Source organism: Carcharodon carcharias, chromosome 7 (genome assembly GCF_017639515.1).
Source record: "Carcharodon carcharias isolate sCarCar2 chromosome 7, sCarCar2.pri, whole genome shotgun sequence".
Lineage (NCBI taxonomy): Eukaryota > Metazoa > Chordata > Chondrichthyes > Lamniformes > Lamnidae > Carcharodon > Carcharodon carcharias.
The window spans coordinates 27,904,819-27,916,413 of record NC_054473.1 but is presented as its reverse complement, the minus strand read 5'-3'; the positions used below and the strand labels follow the sequence as shown (position 1 = coordinate 27,916,413).

The 11,595-nt window shown below is 43.4% G+C and overlaps 1 long non-coding RNA gene across 2 annotated transcripts in view; it reads left to right on the top strand.

Annotated features, from left to right (window-relative positions):
* The first annotated feature begins 3,227 nt into the window (after positions 1-3,227).
* LOC121280527 overlaps positions 3,228-11,595 on the top strand; it is an 85,933-nt gene continuing 77,565 nt past the window's right edge. Inside the window, exon 1 of one of the 2 annotated variants that reach the window (XR_005943631.1) lies at positions 3,228-3,280. This is a non-coding gene — a long non-coding RNA (uncharacterized LOC121280527). Of the gene's footprint in view, positions 3,281-10,202; positions 10,275-11,595 lie in introns of those variants that run through there. The other variant, XR_005943630.1, reaches the window with a different exon arrangement.

Sequence of the window (11,595 nt, the reverse complement as noted above, 5' to 3'; positions counted from 1 at the left end):
GTGTCAGGCAATGCCCATCTCCAACAAGAGAGAATCCAACCATCACCCCTTGACGTTCAATGGTATTACCATCACTGAATCTCCCACTATCAACATCCTTGGGGGTTACCATTGACCAAGAACTAAACTGAACTAGCAATATAAACACTGTGGCTACAAGAGCAGATCAGAGGCTAGGAATCGTGTGGCGAGTAATTTGCCACTTGATCTCCCAAAGCCTGTCCACCATCTATAAGGCACAAGTCAGGAGTGTGATGGAATACTCCCCACTTGCCTGAATGAGTGCAGCTCCCACAACACTTAAGAAGCTTGACACCGTCCAGGACAAAGCAGACCACTTGATTGGCACCACAGCCACAAACATTCATTCCCTCCATCACTGATGCACAGTGGCAGCAGTGTGTACCATCTACAAAATGCACTGCAGGTATTCACCAAGATTCCTTAGACAGCACCTTCCAAACTCACAACCACTGCCATCTAGAAGGACAAGGGCAGCAGATAGATGGGAAAATCACCACCTGGAAGTTCCTTTCCAAGCCACTCACCATCCTGACTTTTAATTATATTGCTGTTCCTTCACTGTCACTGGGTCAAATTCCTGGAACTCCCTGCTTAACAGCATTGTGGGTGTACCTACACCACAAGGTTCAAGAAGGCAGCTCACAAGGGCAATTAGGTTTGGACAATAAATGCTGGGCCAGCCAGCAAAGCTCACATCCCATTAATGAATAAATAGAAAAGAGGTGGAAGTAGCCTGCTGACTGCTATGCCCTGTTTTCTGAGATGATTTTGGTAGGTGTCCTCTGGAGGCCCGATGCCTGGAGGGCCCTGGCCTGCTAAGGGTCTCCTACACTGAGGCAGGTGTACCCTCCTCGGCCTGACCTGCTGGGTTGGTGAGGTCACAGGCAGAGGGGATTTTGGAGTGGCAGGGCGCTCATGGAGTGTCCTGTGTGGATGCCCCAGGGGTGTCTGTCTGGCTCTCCTCCTCCCTTTGAGTGCCTGAGGGGGGTTCCCTGATTCCTTGAGGAGAAAGTTCACCTGCAGGGAGATCAAGGTGCACCATCTCCCTCTCGCCCAGCCACTGCTGGAACTTATCCATGGCTACAGTGATGGAGTGCAGATCCAAGCACAAATCTGTCAGGAATCGCTGGATCTACATCTCCAAGGTGGCCACCATCCTTCCCGTGGAGACTTCGATGTGGTCGCATACCAGAGCCATGACATCAGACAGAATGTGGACAGACTTCTCCATCCTTTGTTCCAGCCTGGTAATGGCCTCTGACAACTCTGCCTGATGTTCCCCTGCCTGTCCTTGTATCTCCAACATTGCTCTCAGGGCCAAACGCAAATGCCCTATCATCAACTTGGTCTCGGCAGGAGCCCAGTCTCCAGCAGTCCTCCGACTCTCAGAGACCTCAGCTGCCACTGCTGCTGCCTGCAGTGGACACATGCCCAGGAGGTGATCACCAGATTGTAACCCCAAACCTAGTCTAGAACTAGGAGCCACCAAGGTGCATGTATCTGCACTGGTGGAGGGTGGAGGTGAATGCACTGATGGGTCTTCATCTGATGCCTTCTCTATCTTCTCATCTTGGGTGCTCTGTGGGGCTGGGGCTGAGATGCTTGCTTTGCGTCTTCCTCTACCTTTTCTTGCTGGTGACTAGAATAGAGAGAAGAGGTAACTAGTGATTTACCAGGCAGTCTCCTACACTTCAGGTCACTCACAGTCATTGTCCACGTGTGGCCCATGTAATCTGGATGGATGCTAACTGCAGACATTCAGCACACACCCTACCTGCAGTGAGTGAATGTCTGAGCAGGTGCCATTTAAATATGGCAGCAAGGCCTTCAAGCTCATGAGCTAACAGTGGGGTGGACAGATTGCTGCCCACCCTGCAATGAGATTAGAAGAACATGTTCAGCTGGAAAGGCCCCAAACTCTGGAATTCCCTCCCCAAATTTCTCCACCTCTCTACTTCTCCTTCCTCCTTTAACACATTCCTTAAAATCTACATCTCTAACCAAGCTTTTGGTTATCTGGTCTAATATGTTCTTATGTGGCTGGATGGCAAATGTTGCTTTACAATTCATTGATGCATAATTAATGAGCTGAAAAGCAGAAAATCGGGCATGAGAATCTGCCCTGCCACCCAAGTGGGAATGACGCTGACTTTCCCACCAGCCACTGCACTTAGTCTGCAAAATGGAAAATTCCACCCAGTGTCTTTGGCCACTGCCAGAAAATACATTCCATTGCCACTGATTCCATCCATCTCCTTGGCAACTGTCTGAGACTTAACCACACTGTTAGTAAACTTGGTGTCATATTTGAACCCAAACTGAACTTCCTACCAGCTGTTCGCACCATCACTAAGACCATCTACTTTCGTTTCTGTAACATTGTTCAACTTCACTCCTACCTCAACTGCTGCTGAAACTCTAATTGTTAAGTCTAACCTTGACTATTCTAATGCATTCCTGGTTGGCCTTCCTAGTTCTATCCCTTGCAAGCTCTGCTGCCGTTATCCTAAATTACATCAAGTCCCACTCACCCATCTCGCCTGCACTTACTGATCTACATTGACTCTCAGTTAAGCAACACTTTAACTTTAATATTGGCATCATTGTTTTCAAATCCCTCCATGGCCTCAACCTTTCCTCTCTTTGATTTCTTCCAGCCCTGCAACAATCCCCTCCACTCTCTTCCAGATATCTATATTTCATTTATGTGACCTCTTGCATTTTCCTGATTTTAATCACTCCACCACTATCAGTCATGCATTCAGCTGGAAAGGCCCCAAACTCTGGAATTCCCTCCCCAAATTTCTCCACCTCTCTACTTCTCCTTCCTCCTTTAACACATTCCTTAAAATCTACATCTCTAACCAAGCTTTTGGTTATCTGGTCTAATATGTTCTTATGTGGCTGGATGGCAAATGTTGCTTTACAATTCTTTTGTAGAGCACCTGGGGACATTTTATTACATTAAAAGTGCTATCCAATTGCAGATGTTGTGACAACCTTTGACCTGGAAGCAGCACAGTAACAAAAAGTTGTAATTTATTTAAAATGTCCTTAGAATCTGTACTTGATTTTAAGAATGACTTTTAACAGTTTGCATCAATTGTAAAGAGATCAATTGTAATTTTCTTGGATAATAAGAAATGCTGGTCCATGTGATCTGGCAACCCTTGACCTGGAAACAGTACCAACAGGAAGGAAGTTGAAAACAGAAGCCATGTGGCTGACAGGCACAAAGGAGAGCTGAAGGCAGAAGGTGAGTACACAGGTGTAAACACCAACAGAAAGTAGGAGGATTGGTCAGTAGGTTTGTGGATTACATGAAAATTGGCGAAGTGGTAAATAGTGAGGAGGATAGCCTTAGATTACAGGAGGATATAGATGGGCTTTTGGTCAGATAGGCTGATCAGTGGCAAATGAAATTTAATCCAGATGAGTGTGAGATGATGCACTTAGGCAGGACAAACAAGGCATGAGATAACACGATGAATGGTAGGTTCCTGGGAAGTACTGAGGATCAGAGGGACTTTGGTGTGCACGTCCACCGGTCCCTTAAGGTAGCGGGACAGGTAGATAAGATGGTTAAGAAGGCATATGGGATACTTGCCTTTATTAGCTGAGGCATAGAATATAAGAGCAGGGAGTTTATGCTGGAACTGTATAAAACGCTGGTCAGGCCACAGCTAGAATTTTGCGTGCAGTTCTGGAATCCGCATTATAGGAAGGGTGTGATTGCACTAGAGAGAGTGCAGAGGAGACTTGCCAGGATGTTGCCTGGGCTGGAGAGTTTTAGTTATGATGAGAGATTGGATAGACTGGGGTTATTTTCCCTGGAGCAGCGGAGATTGAGGGGGACATGATCGAGGTGTATAAAAGTATGAGGAGCATAGATAGGGTAGACAGAAAGGAACATTACCCCTTGGTGGAGAGATCAATAACCAGGGGGCATAGATTTAATGTAAGCAGCAGGGGGTTTAGAGGGGATGTGAGGAAGAAGTTTTTCACCCAGAGGGTGGTGGGAATCTGGAACTCACTGCCTGAAAGGGTGGTAGAGGCAGAAACCCTCATAACATTTAAGAAGTATTTAGATGTGCACTTGCTGGAAAATGGGATTAGAATAGTTAGATACTTGTTCAACCAGTGCAGACTCGATGGACCGAAGGACCTTTTTCTGTGCTGTAAACCTCTATGACTATGACTAGGTAGAGACAGAACGAGAAACCCAAAAATTTCTTGTGAGGAGAAGAAGCAAATTTCTCTCAGGAGGAGGTCAGTTTTTTTCTGTTTGGCAGCAAAGAAGACAGGAACTCTTGGAGGCACTGTGCAAGCTGGCTAAAATGGTCTAAAACCTGGAAGGCTGTGTGAATAGCTCAAGACTAAAGTGCTGGGTGTTTCACCAGAAGTTTCACCATGAACCAGGGCATTAGCTGGTTGGTCTGTTGAAAAGGGACTCTGGAAATCTACACCATCAGGGTTGTTATGACCCAAGGGAGAGACGGCTTGAAGAAGTGTGCCTTGTTTAACTAAGAAAGGATATGCTTGCCATAGAGGGAGTGCAATGGAGGTTCACCAGACTCGTCCCTGGAATGGCAGGATTGTCTTATGAGGAGAGATTAAGGAAATTGGGCCTGTATTTTCCAGAGCATCAAAGAATGAGAGATGATCTCATTGAAAGTTACAAAGTTCTCACAGGGCGTGACAGGGTATATATAGATAGGATGTTTCCCCTGGTTGCTGAGTCTAAAACCAGGGGACACAGTCTCAGAATGAAGGGCAGGGCATTTAAGACTGAGATGAGGAGGAATTTCTTTACTCAGAGGGTGGTGAATCTTTGGAATTCTCTATCCCGGAGGGCTGTGGAAGCTCAATCATTGAGCATATTCGAAACACAAATTCATAGATTTCAGGATACTAATGACATCAAGGGATATGGGAATAGCACAGGAAAGTGCTGCTGAGGTAGATGGTCAACCATGATCTAATTGAACGGTGGAGTCGCTCGACAGGCCAGATACCCAGGTGACCTACTCCTGTTCCTATGTTCCGTCAACCCGAAGGTGAAAGATGTTGTCAGCTAGGATTCCTGACCTCACCTCCGTGAATAAATAACAGCATATTGTGGAGCCGTGTGGCTACATCGTGCCATACATGATGAAGGGGAATGTTTGCAGTTGTGTGAGGCGCACCTTTGTTGTATCGACTATTTAAAGTCAAATTTAGCTTTTTATTTGCCTGTTAATTCATGTTTAATTTGCATTGACTCTGTTTCCTGTTGTTACAAAGAGTGAAACCTTGTTGGTAGTTTCTTCATTTGGGGTCGTTTGGCACATTTGGTTATTTTGGTTTATGGCTCCCCACCATGATCATAACAGTTGTTGTGTTTATATATTTATATATTTATGTAAACTATGCTGTGACAATTTTATTTCTGCATTAAATTAAATGGCTCATTGTGCTTAAAAGCATAGGGTATAAATTTTATAATAAATAGCACATAAATGAATAGTTAATTGATTATCACTTGTACTGGTAAGAATGAGTAAGGAATATACAATGTTACATTTATGGCCCTTTATAATTAAACACAGACTTCACACAAAATCGATGGTGGGAAACTTGGCTATTTAAAAGCACTTTCAGAGAAAATAAACACGACAGAGGAATAGAGTTAAGTGTTTAAATAAGGAAATGATTTTTCACCAATCATTTCTGTTAATATCTCATTTCAATTAGAGCTGCCTGCACGGAAAAAAAATAAATCTACCAGCATCATCTCCCCATATGGGCTGTTACTTGGCAGCTGAAAACATTCCAACAGAAGGGAAAATTACTAATACTTCTTTTTTTCAAATTGAGCATGTGTTAATAGAATTATATTTTGATCAGCACAAAAATGTTGCCATTTTTTATTCAAACATGGCTTAGAGTAAATGTGTGGTGCTTGTGGCTGCTCAAGGAGTCTTTTTTTTTTTGCTGTTTCATGGCAAGGCCAACGTTTGTTGCCCATCCCACATTGCTGTGGGTCTGGAGTCACATGTAGGCCAGGCCAGGTAAGGATGGCAGATTTCCTCCCCTAAAAGACATTAGTGAACCAGCTGGGTTTTTGTAACAATTGATGATAGTTTCATGGTCACCATTACTGAGACTAGTTTTATATTCCAGAAATTTGAATTGAAATTTATATTCCAGAATTGAATTTAAATTCCACCAGCTGCCACATTGGGGTTTGAACCTGTGGCATTAGCCCTGGGCCTTCTGGGTTACTAGTCCAGTGACATTACTACTATGCCAGCATCTTCCCTATGTGCCAAGGGCCAGTGGTTTGGATGGTGTGGTGATCTTGTGTTTGCCCTGATGAGTGCAAGATAAAAATCTTCGGTAACATGTCTCTCTTTTCAGCAATATTTAGGTTATGGAGGAGGTGAGAAAGTGAAGGTCTGTTACAACTCACAGGTTACCATAAACTTCTCCTGTTCTTCCTTATTATCTTATTTTCTAATTTATTTAACTGCCAGCAAAAAACATTCTTGATCTCTTCATCATTTCTTTCCTACCAAAGGTTTACCTAGGTACCACCGTCACCTGTTTCAGTCTTTTTCAATTGGTGTGCCATAGAGAGTGTGTCAGGCTCATTGCATTCAGCCAAGCTAGCAGTTCACAGCACAGAGCATTGTTCACTCTGTCCTTTGCAGACAGCAAATCCATTACATTTCCCCTGGAATTTCGAGTGTGAGCCAGTGAAGACACTGAATAAAATATTCAGCACAAGTTAGCTGTTTTGTGGTGGCAGAGGATAAAGATATAGAGGAGGAGGAGGGATCCATTGTTCAGAGCTTGAATTCCACCTTGGTTGCTATGCCTGGTCTGAACCTCATGAAATCTATTTGAAAAGAAGCAACAATGCAGTCACGAGGGACCCTGCTAAGCAGCAGGTGACAGTTTGGTGCTTGCAGATGGTTTTGCAATATTACAAACCATTGTAAAGAGTGTGCCAACTCCAGAGGCATTCACATTGGAGCCCTATCCATGCCAGAACTGTAAAGGCAGTCAATGCCACTTGCTCCTGAATATTTAGACTGCTTTCACAAGGAATGCCATTTTGGAATGTGTTCTCCCTTACTGCTTCAATTGACTTGGGGACCAATTCGAAAGAACCTTGAAGTAGAGTTCAGTGACCCTAATAGAGCGGTTGGGCTTGCTGAGATGCCAGTCAGTGAGCATGATGAAACAGTGCCCAGTAACAGTGTTGTTGTTGGAATGGGCATGGATGATACTGCCATGTCTCAGAATCTCAGTAGGTCCAGATCCTGTTACTAGCCCCCACTAGCATCTGCACAGGGATTAGAAAGCACCCGTTCTCAGCAAGCAGTGGCACAAGTGTTCCTGCCTCATGACCCAACTGAAGGGAGACAAAAGGCAACAGCCTGTTGTGGACAGAAATAAAGCAAGAACTTTCTTATGGACACACAGCAGCCAGCCACTGAGGTAGCTTCAATACGCCAATGGTGTACTTGATGATCTCTCTGGGATAAAAGCAGGATTAGGAATTACAGCAAGTGGGTATATGCATGCCATTAAGTACATGTACAGAATTAATGAAGATGTCTTAAACATTTAGGGCAGGGCAAATATAGGGCAGAAATTTACGGTCATGGTGGGGGTAGGGCAGTAAAACGTACGAGCCATTCAAAAGGCCGTTGACCTTGGTGGGACTGTAAAATCCCGCCAGCGTAAAATTCCATCCATAGTACTGTGTACCTATTTATTAATGAACATTTCATGAAAGCCTTCACCTACCAATGCAGTGAATGAATATCAGAAGACCATAAACTGGCTACCACAATTTACCAAACATTTATCACAATACCATAAACATGCTGCTCATAATTGGCCATCTATAGACTTCAATGTGCCTGTGATTCTTTGATTATGCACTGATCGTGTGCAATGCCTGCCTAAGGGCAGATGACCTCACAAATTTACCCAGTTGAATTCTGATGAATATCCTGTACCCGAATCACGCATCCTCCTTTTCTCTTCACGGATGCTGACAAACCTGTTACGTAATTCCAGAAATTTCTGATATTTATTTGTAACATATTATAATAATCAATCCCCACATCACCAGTTAATATTCTCTATTGCTCTACAAGAGACATGGTGATAATTTTGTTTTCAATGTGGTTTTTAGTTCAAAGTGGAGATTTATGTCTCTTATTGCTCAAGAGCAGGCCAATTTTCTGAAGCATAGCATTGAAGGCTCAGAGGTTGTGGTGCAGAGGTATGCAAAATATGTTAATTATGCATCACTTGCTGATATGACTCCTTAAACACATGCCCGCTAGCTTGAAATGAGCAGTTGTATTGTTTATATATTTTCAAGCCTAAGCAGTTATTATAAATAGGATTAAGCATGTTATATTCCATCATTTTCTGCTGAGGAAGTTTGTTCATCATAAAAGAAAAAGGGGAACTGGAACAGAACAGCATCCCACCCAATGTATGTGCATTTTAGCCAGATTACAAAACAGCTAAACCTGAAGAAGAACACTTGCAGTGCATTTGGGATGGAACAATTGGCTTTCAAATAGTTTCAAATAAAGCCTAAAAAGGTTATTGAGATGTTTTCAATGATGGAAGTTGTGTTCTTGAATAGTTCCCCTTTCAGCCATAATTCAAATATTGAATGATTAGATTAAGATATTCAGTGGAGGGAATAGGAAACTTTACTCTGATCCGTTGGTCATGTGACCACTTAGCTCTGCCTATAATGTTCTGCTTTTAGTCTTAAACTCCTCTATAATTTTTTGCTTTATTCTTTAGCCCTGTGTTGTAGCTTGACTAAGTTGAGGCACAAACATTCTAGAAAGCCCCATGATCTCCACAGTTGAGAAAATGGTTATACGATATCTACAAATAAAGGAAGTGCTTATAAGTTGAAGCTGTAACATGCTTTCACTAATAACTGTCAATTATCAATCAGCACGCAATTCACATTGTACCACCATAAGGGTTGGAAAACAATGTGTCATTTCATCATCATTATAATATTATCATGAAGCTCCTCTCTGACCTCAGTTCCCCTGGAGATGCATCAGTTACAACTCTGGGTGCGTCATAGATGTCTTCCCAAGTTCAGTGGAATCAGTTGCTGCCGTAATTGAAATCCATGGGAGTGAAAATGGTCAACGCTGGTAGCACAAAATGGCAAATCAAAAGCCTGCTTTACCCGCACACAATTTACTTTTCCTTTGACAACAGAAAAGAAAATCGGGTGTAGTGTAAAACCAGCTGCCAGTTCGCTATCAGCACATTTTGACTGCTGGTATTGCACAATTTTATTGCCCATGTTCCTTACAGTTCAGAATTGGCTTATATCTCCCATTATCTACTTACATGATAACATAGCCCAGAGGATGTAACAGTGGGCTCCCTCCAAGGTGAGTTTGGAACTAGGGGGTGGGGGTGGCATTTAATTGGGTAGGAGGGTGGAGGGCAGCCTCTGTACCCGAAGGCCACTTGAGGTCCTTAAATAGCCACTCAAGGGCTATTAAAGGGCCTCACCCTGTCGCCGCTGGTGTTCGAGTCTGCCAGTGGCCTACCGGGATGGAGGAGATTTTCTTCATTGACAGGCGCACTGCATCCAATCGAGGGACCTGGTACTGGGTAGGCAGGGCCCACTGAAAGCCACACCCCGCTCCTTGCTCCCAGGTGTCGCTCCCAGGTGTCGCTGCCAGTACTGCCAATCAAAGGCCAGCAGCTCTCAGGGATGGGGTTTCTGCCTTACTGAGGGCTTAATCGAGTAGGAGGCCCGATTCTGTCCAGACTAACAGTAATGGGATTGACTCCTAACTGCTCTCTGAAATAGCCTAGAAAGCCACTCAGTTCAAGGGAAATTAGCAATGGGCAACAAGTGCTGGCCTTGCCAGCAATGCCCACATCCCATGAAAGAATAAAAAAAAACTGACATGAAAATCAATGCCATACTTTTACCTAACTGCTACCTTTGTTTTATCTAGTCAAAGGAATTACTTAAAAGGTGAAATTATGAACGTGTTTCATTTGTGTAAAAGTCAGCAGATTACAATGAAATGCAACTAAGATACACAATACATGTTGGTTTTGATGATGTCATCATACCCAGAATGCACTTTAGACAGAAGTAACTACTTCCCTGCAAAAATGTGAAACACCAGTTAAGATTGGATTTTCTCCTATCACAGACCAGAAAAGTTGGAAAAGATTTGTTTGTGAGTAAATGCTCTTGACTTTGTCCAATTTTTCTAACGGGCTAGAGATAACCTTGTAAAGTGATATGTACAACACAGCTCTTAAACCACAGGGTGGTGTGACTGCCCTAGCTTCCTCTTGGCACCAAAAATGATCTCCTTTTTCAACAACACGATTAACAATAGCATTGGAATGTAGCTTTCTAGGCTATTTTAGAGGGCAGTTAGTAGTTAATTACATTACGGTGGGTTTGGACAGGATTGGGCCTCTTAATTGATTAAGACCTCAGTAGAGTAGAAACCCCATCCCTGAGAGCTGCCGGCCTCTGGCAGTACCGGCAGCGACGCCTGGGAGTAAGGGAAGGGGAGTGGCTTTCAATGGACCCTGCCTACCAGATGCCAGGCTCCTCGATTGGATGCAGCAAGCCTGTCAATGAGGGAAACCTCCCTCCACCCTGGTAGGCCGTTGGCAAACTCGAATACCTCACCAATGTGAAAATGCTTTATTGGGCCACGTTTTCCTCAGTTCGCTTAATTTTAGTGGAAAAAGTAAAGGTGCATAAACAACAGCAAAATGGCAACAAAAGTAGGTGACATACTATTTATATTCTGTGCTGCTTTGCATTTCAATCTTATAAATCAGGGTAATTAGAAAACAGATAAAGGGCACCTATATGGAGCACAAACATCTCAGCTGACGCTCTAGTGTAGTACTGAGGGAGTGCTGTACGGTCAGAGTTTCTATCTTTCAGATGAGATGTTAAATTGAGGACAAAAACAGAATTACCTGGAAAAACTCAGCAGGTCTGGCAGCATCAGCGGAGAAGAAAAGAGTTGACGTTTCGAGTCCTCATGACCCTTCGACAGAACTTCTGTCAAGTTCTGTCGAAGGGTCATGAGGACTCGAAACGTCAACTCTTTTCTTCTCCGCCGATGCTGCGAGACCTGCTGAGTTTTTCCAGGTAATTCTGTTTTTGTTCTGGATTTCCAGCATCCGCAGTTTTTTTGTTTTTATCTCTGTGTTAAATTGAGGCCCTGTCTATCATTTCAGGTGGATGTAAAAGATCCCATGGCACTATTTCAAAGAGCAGCAGCTGCGTTATCTCCCAGTGTTTTGGCCAATTTTTCTCCTTCAAACAAAGTCATTAAAACAGATTATCCAGACATTATAATATTACTGTTTCTGGGGGCTTAATATTTGCAACTTGGCTCCTACATTTCATACATTACAACAGTGACTACACTTCAAACAGTACTTAATTGGTTGTAAAGCACTTTGGGAGTTCCTGATGTTAATAAAGACACAATATAAATGCAAGTCTTTCTTTCTTCTTTCAGATAG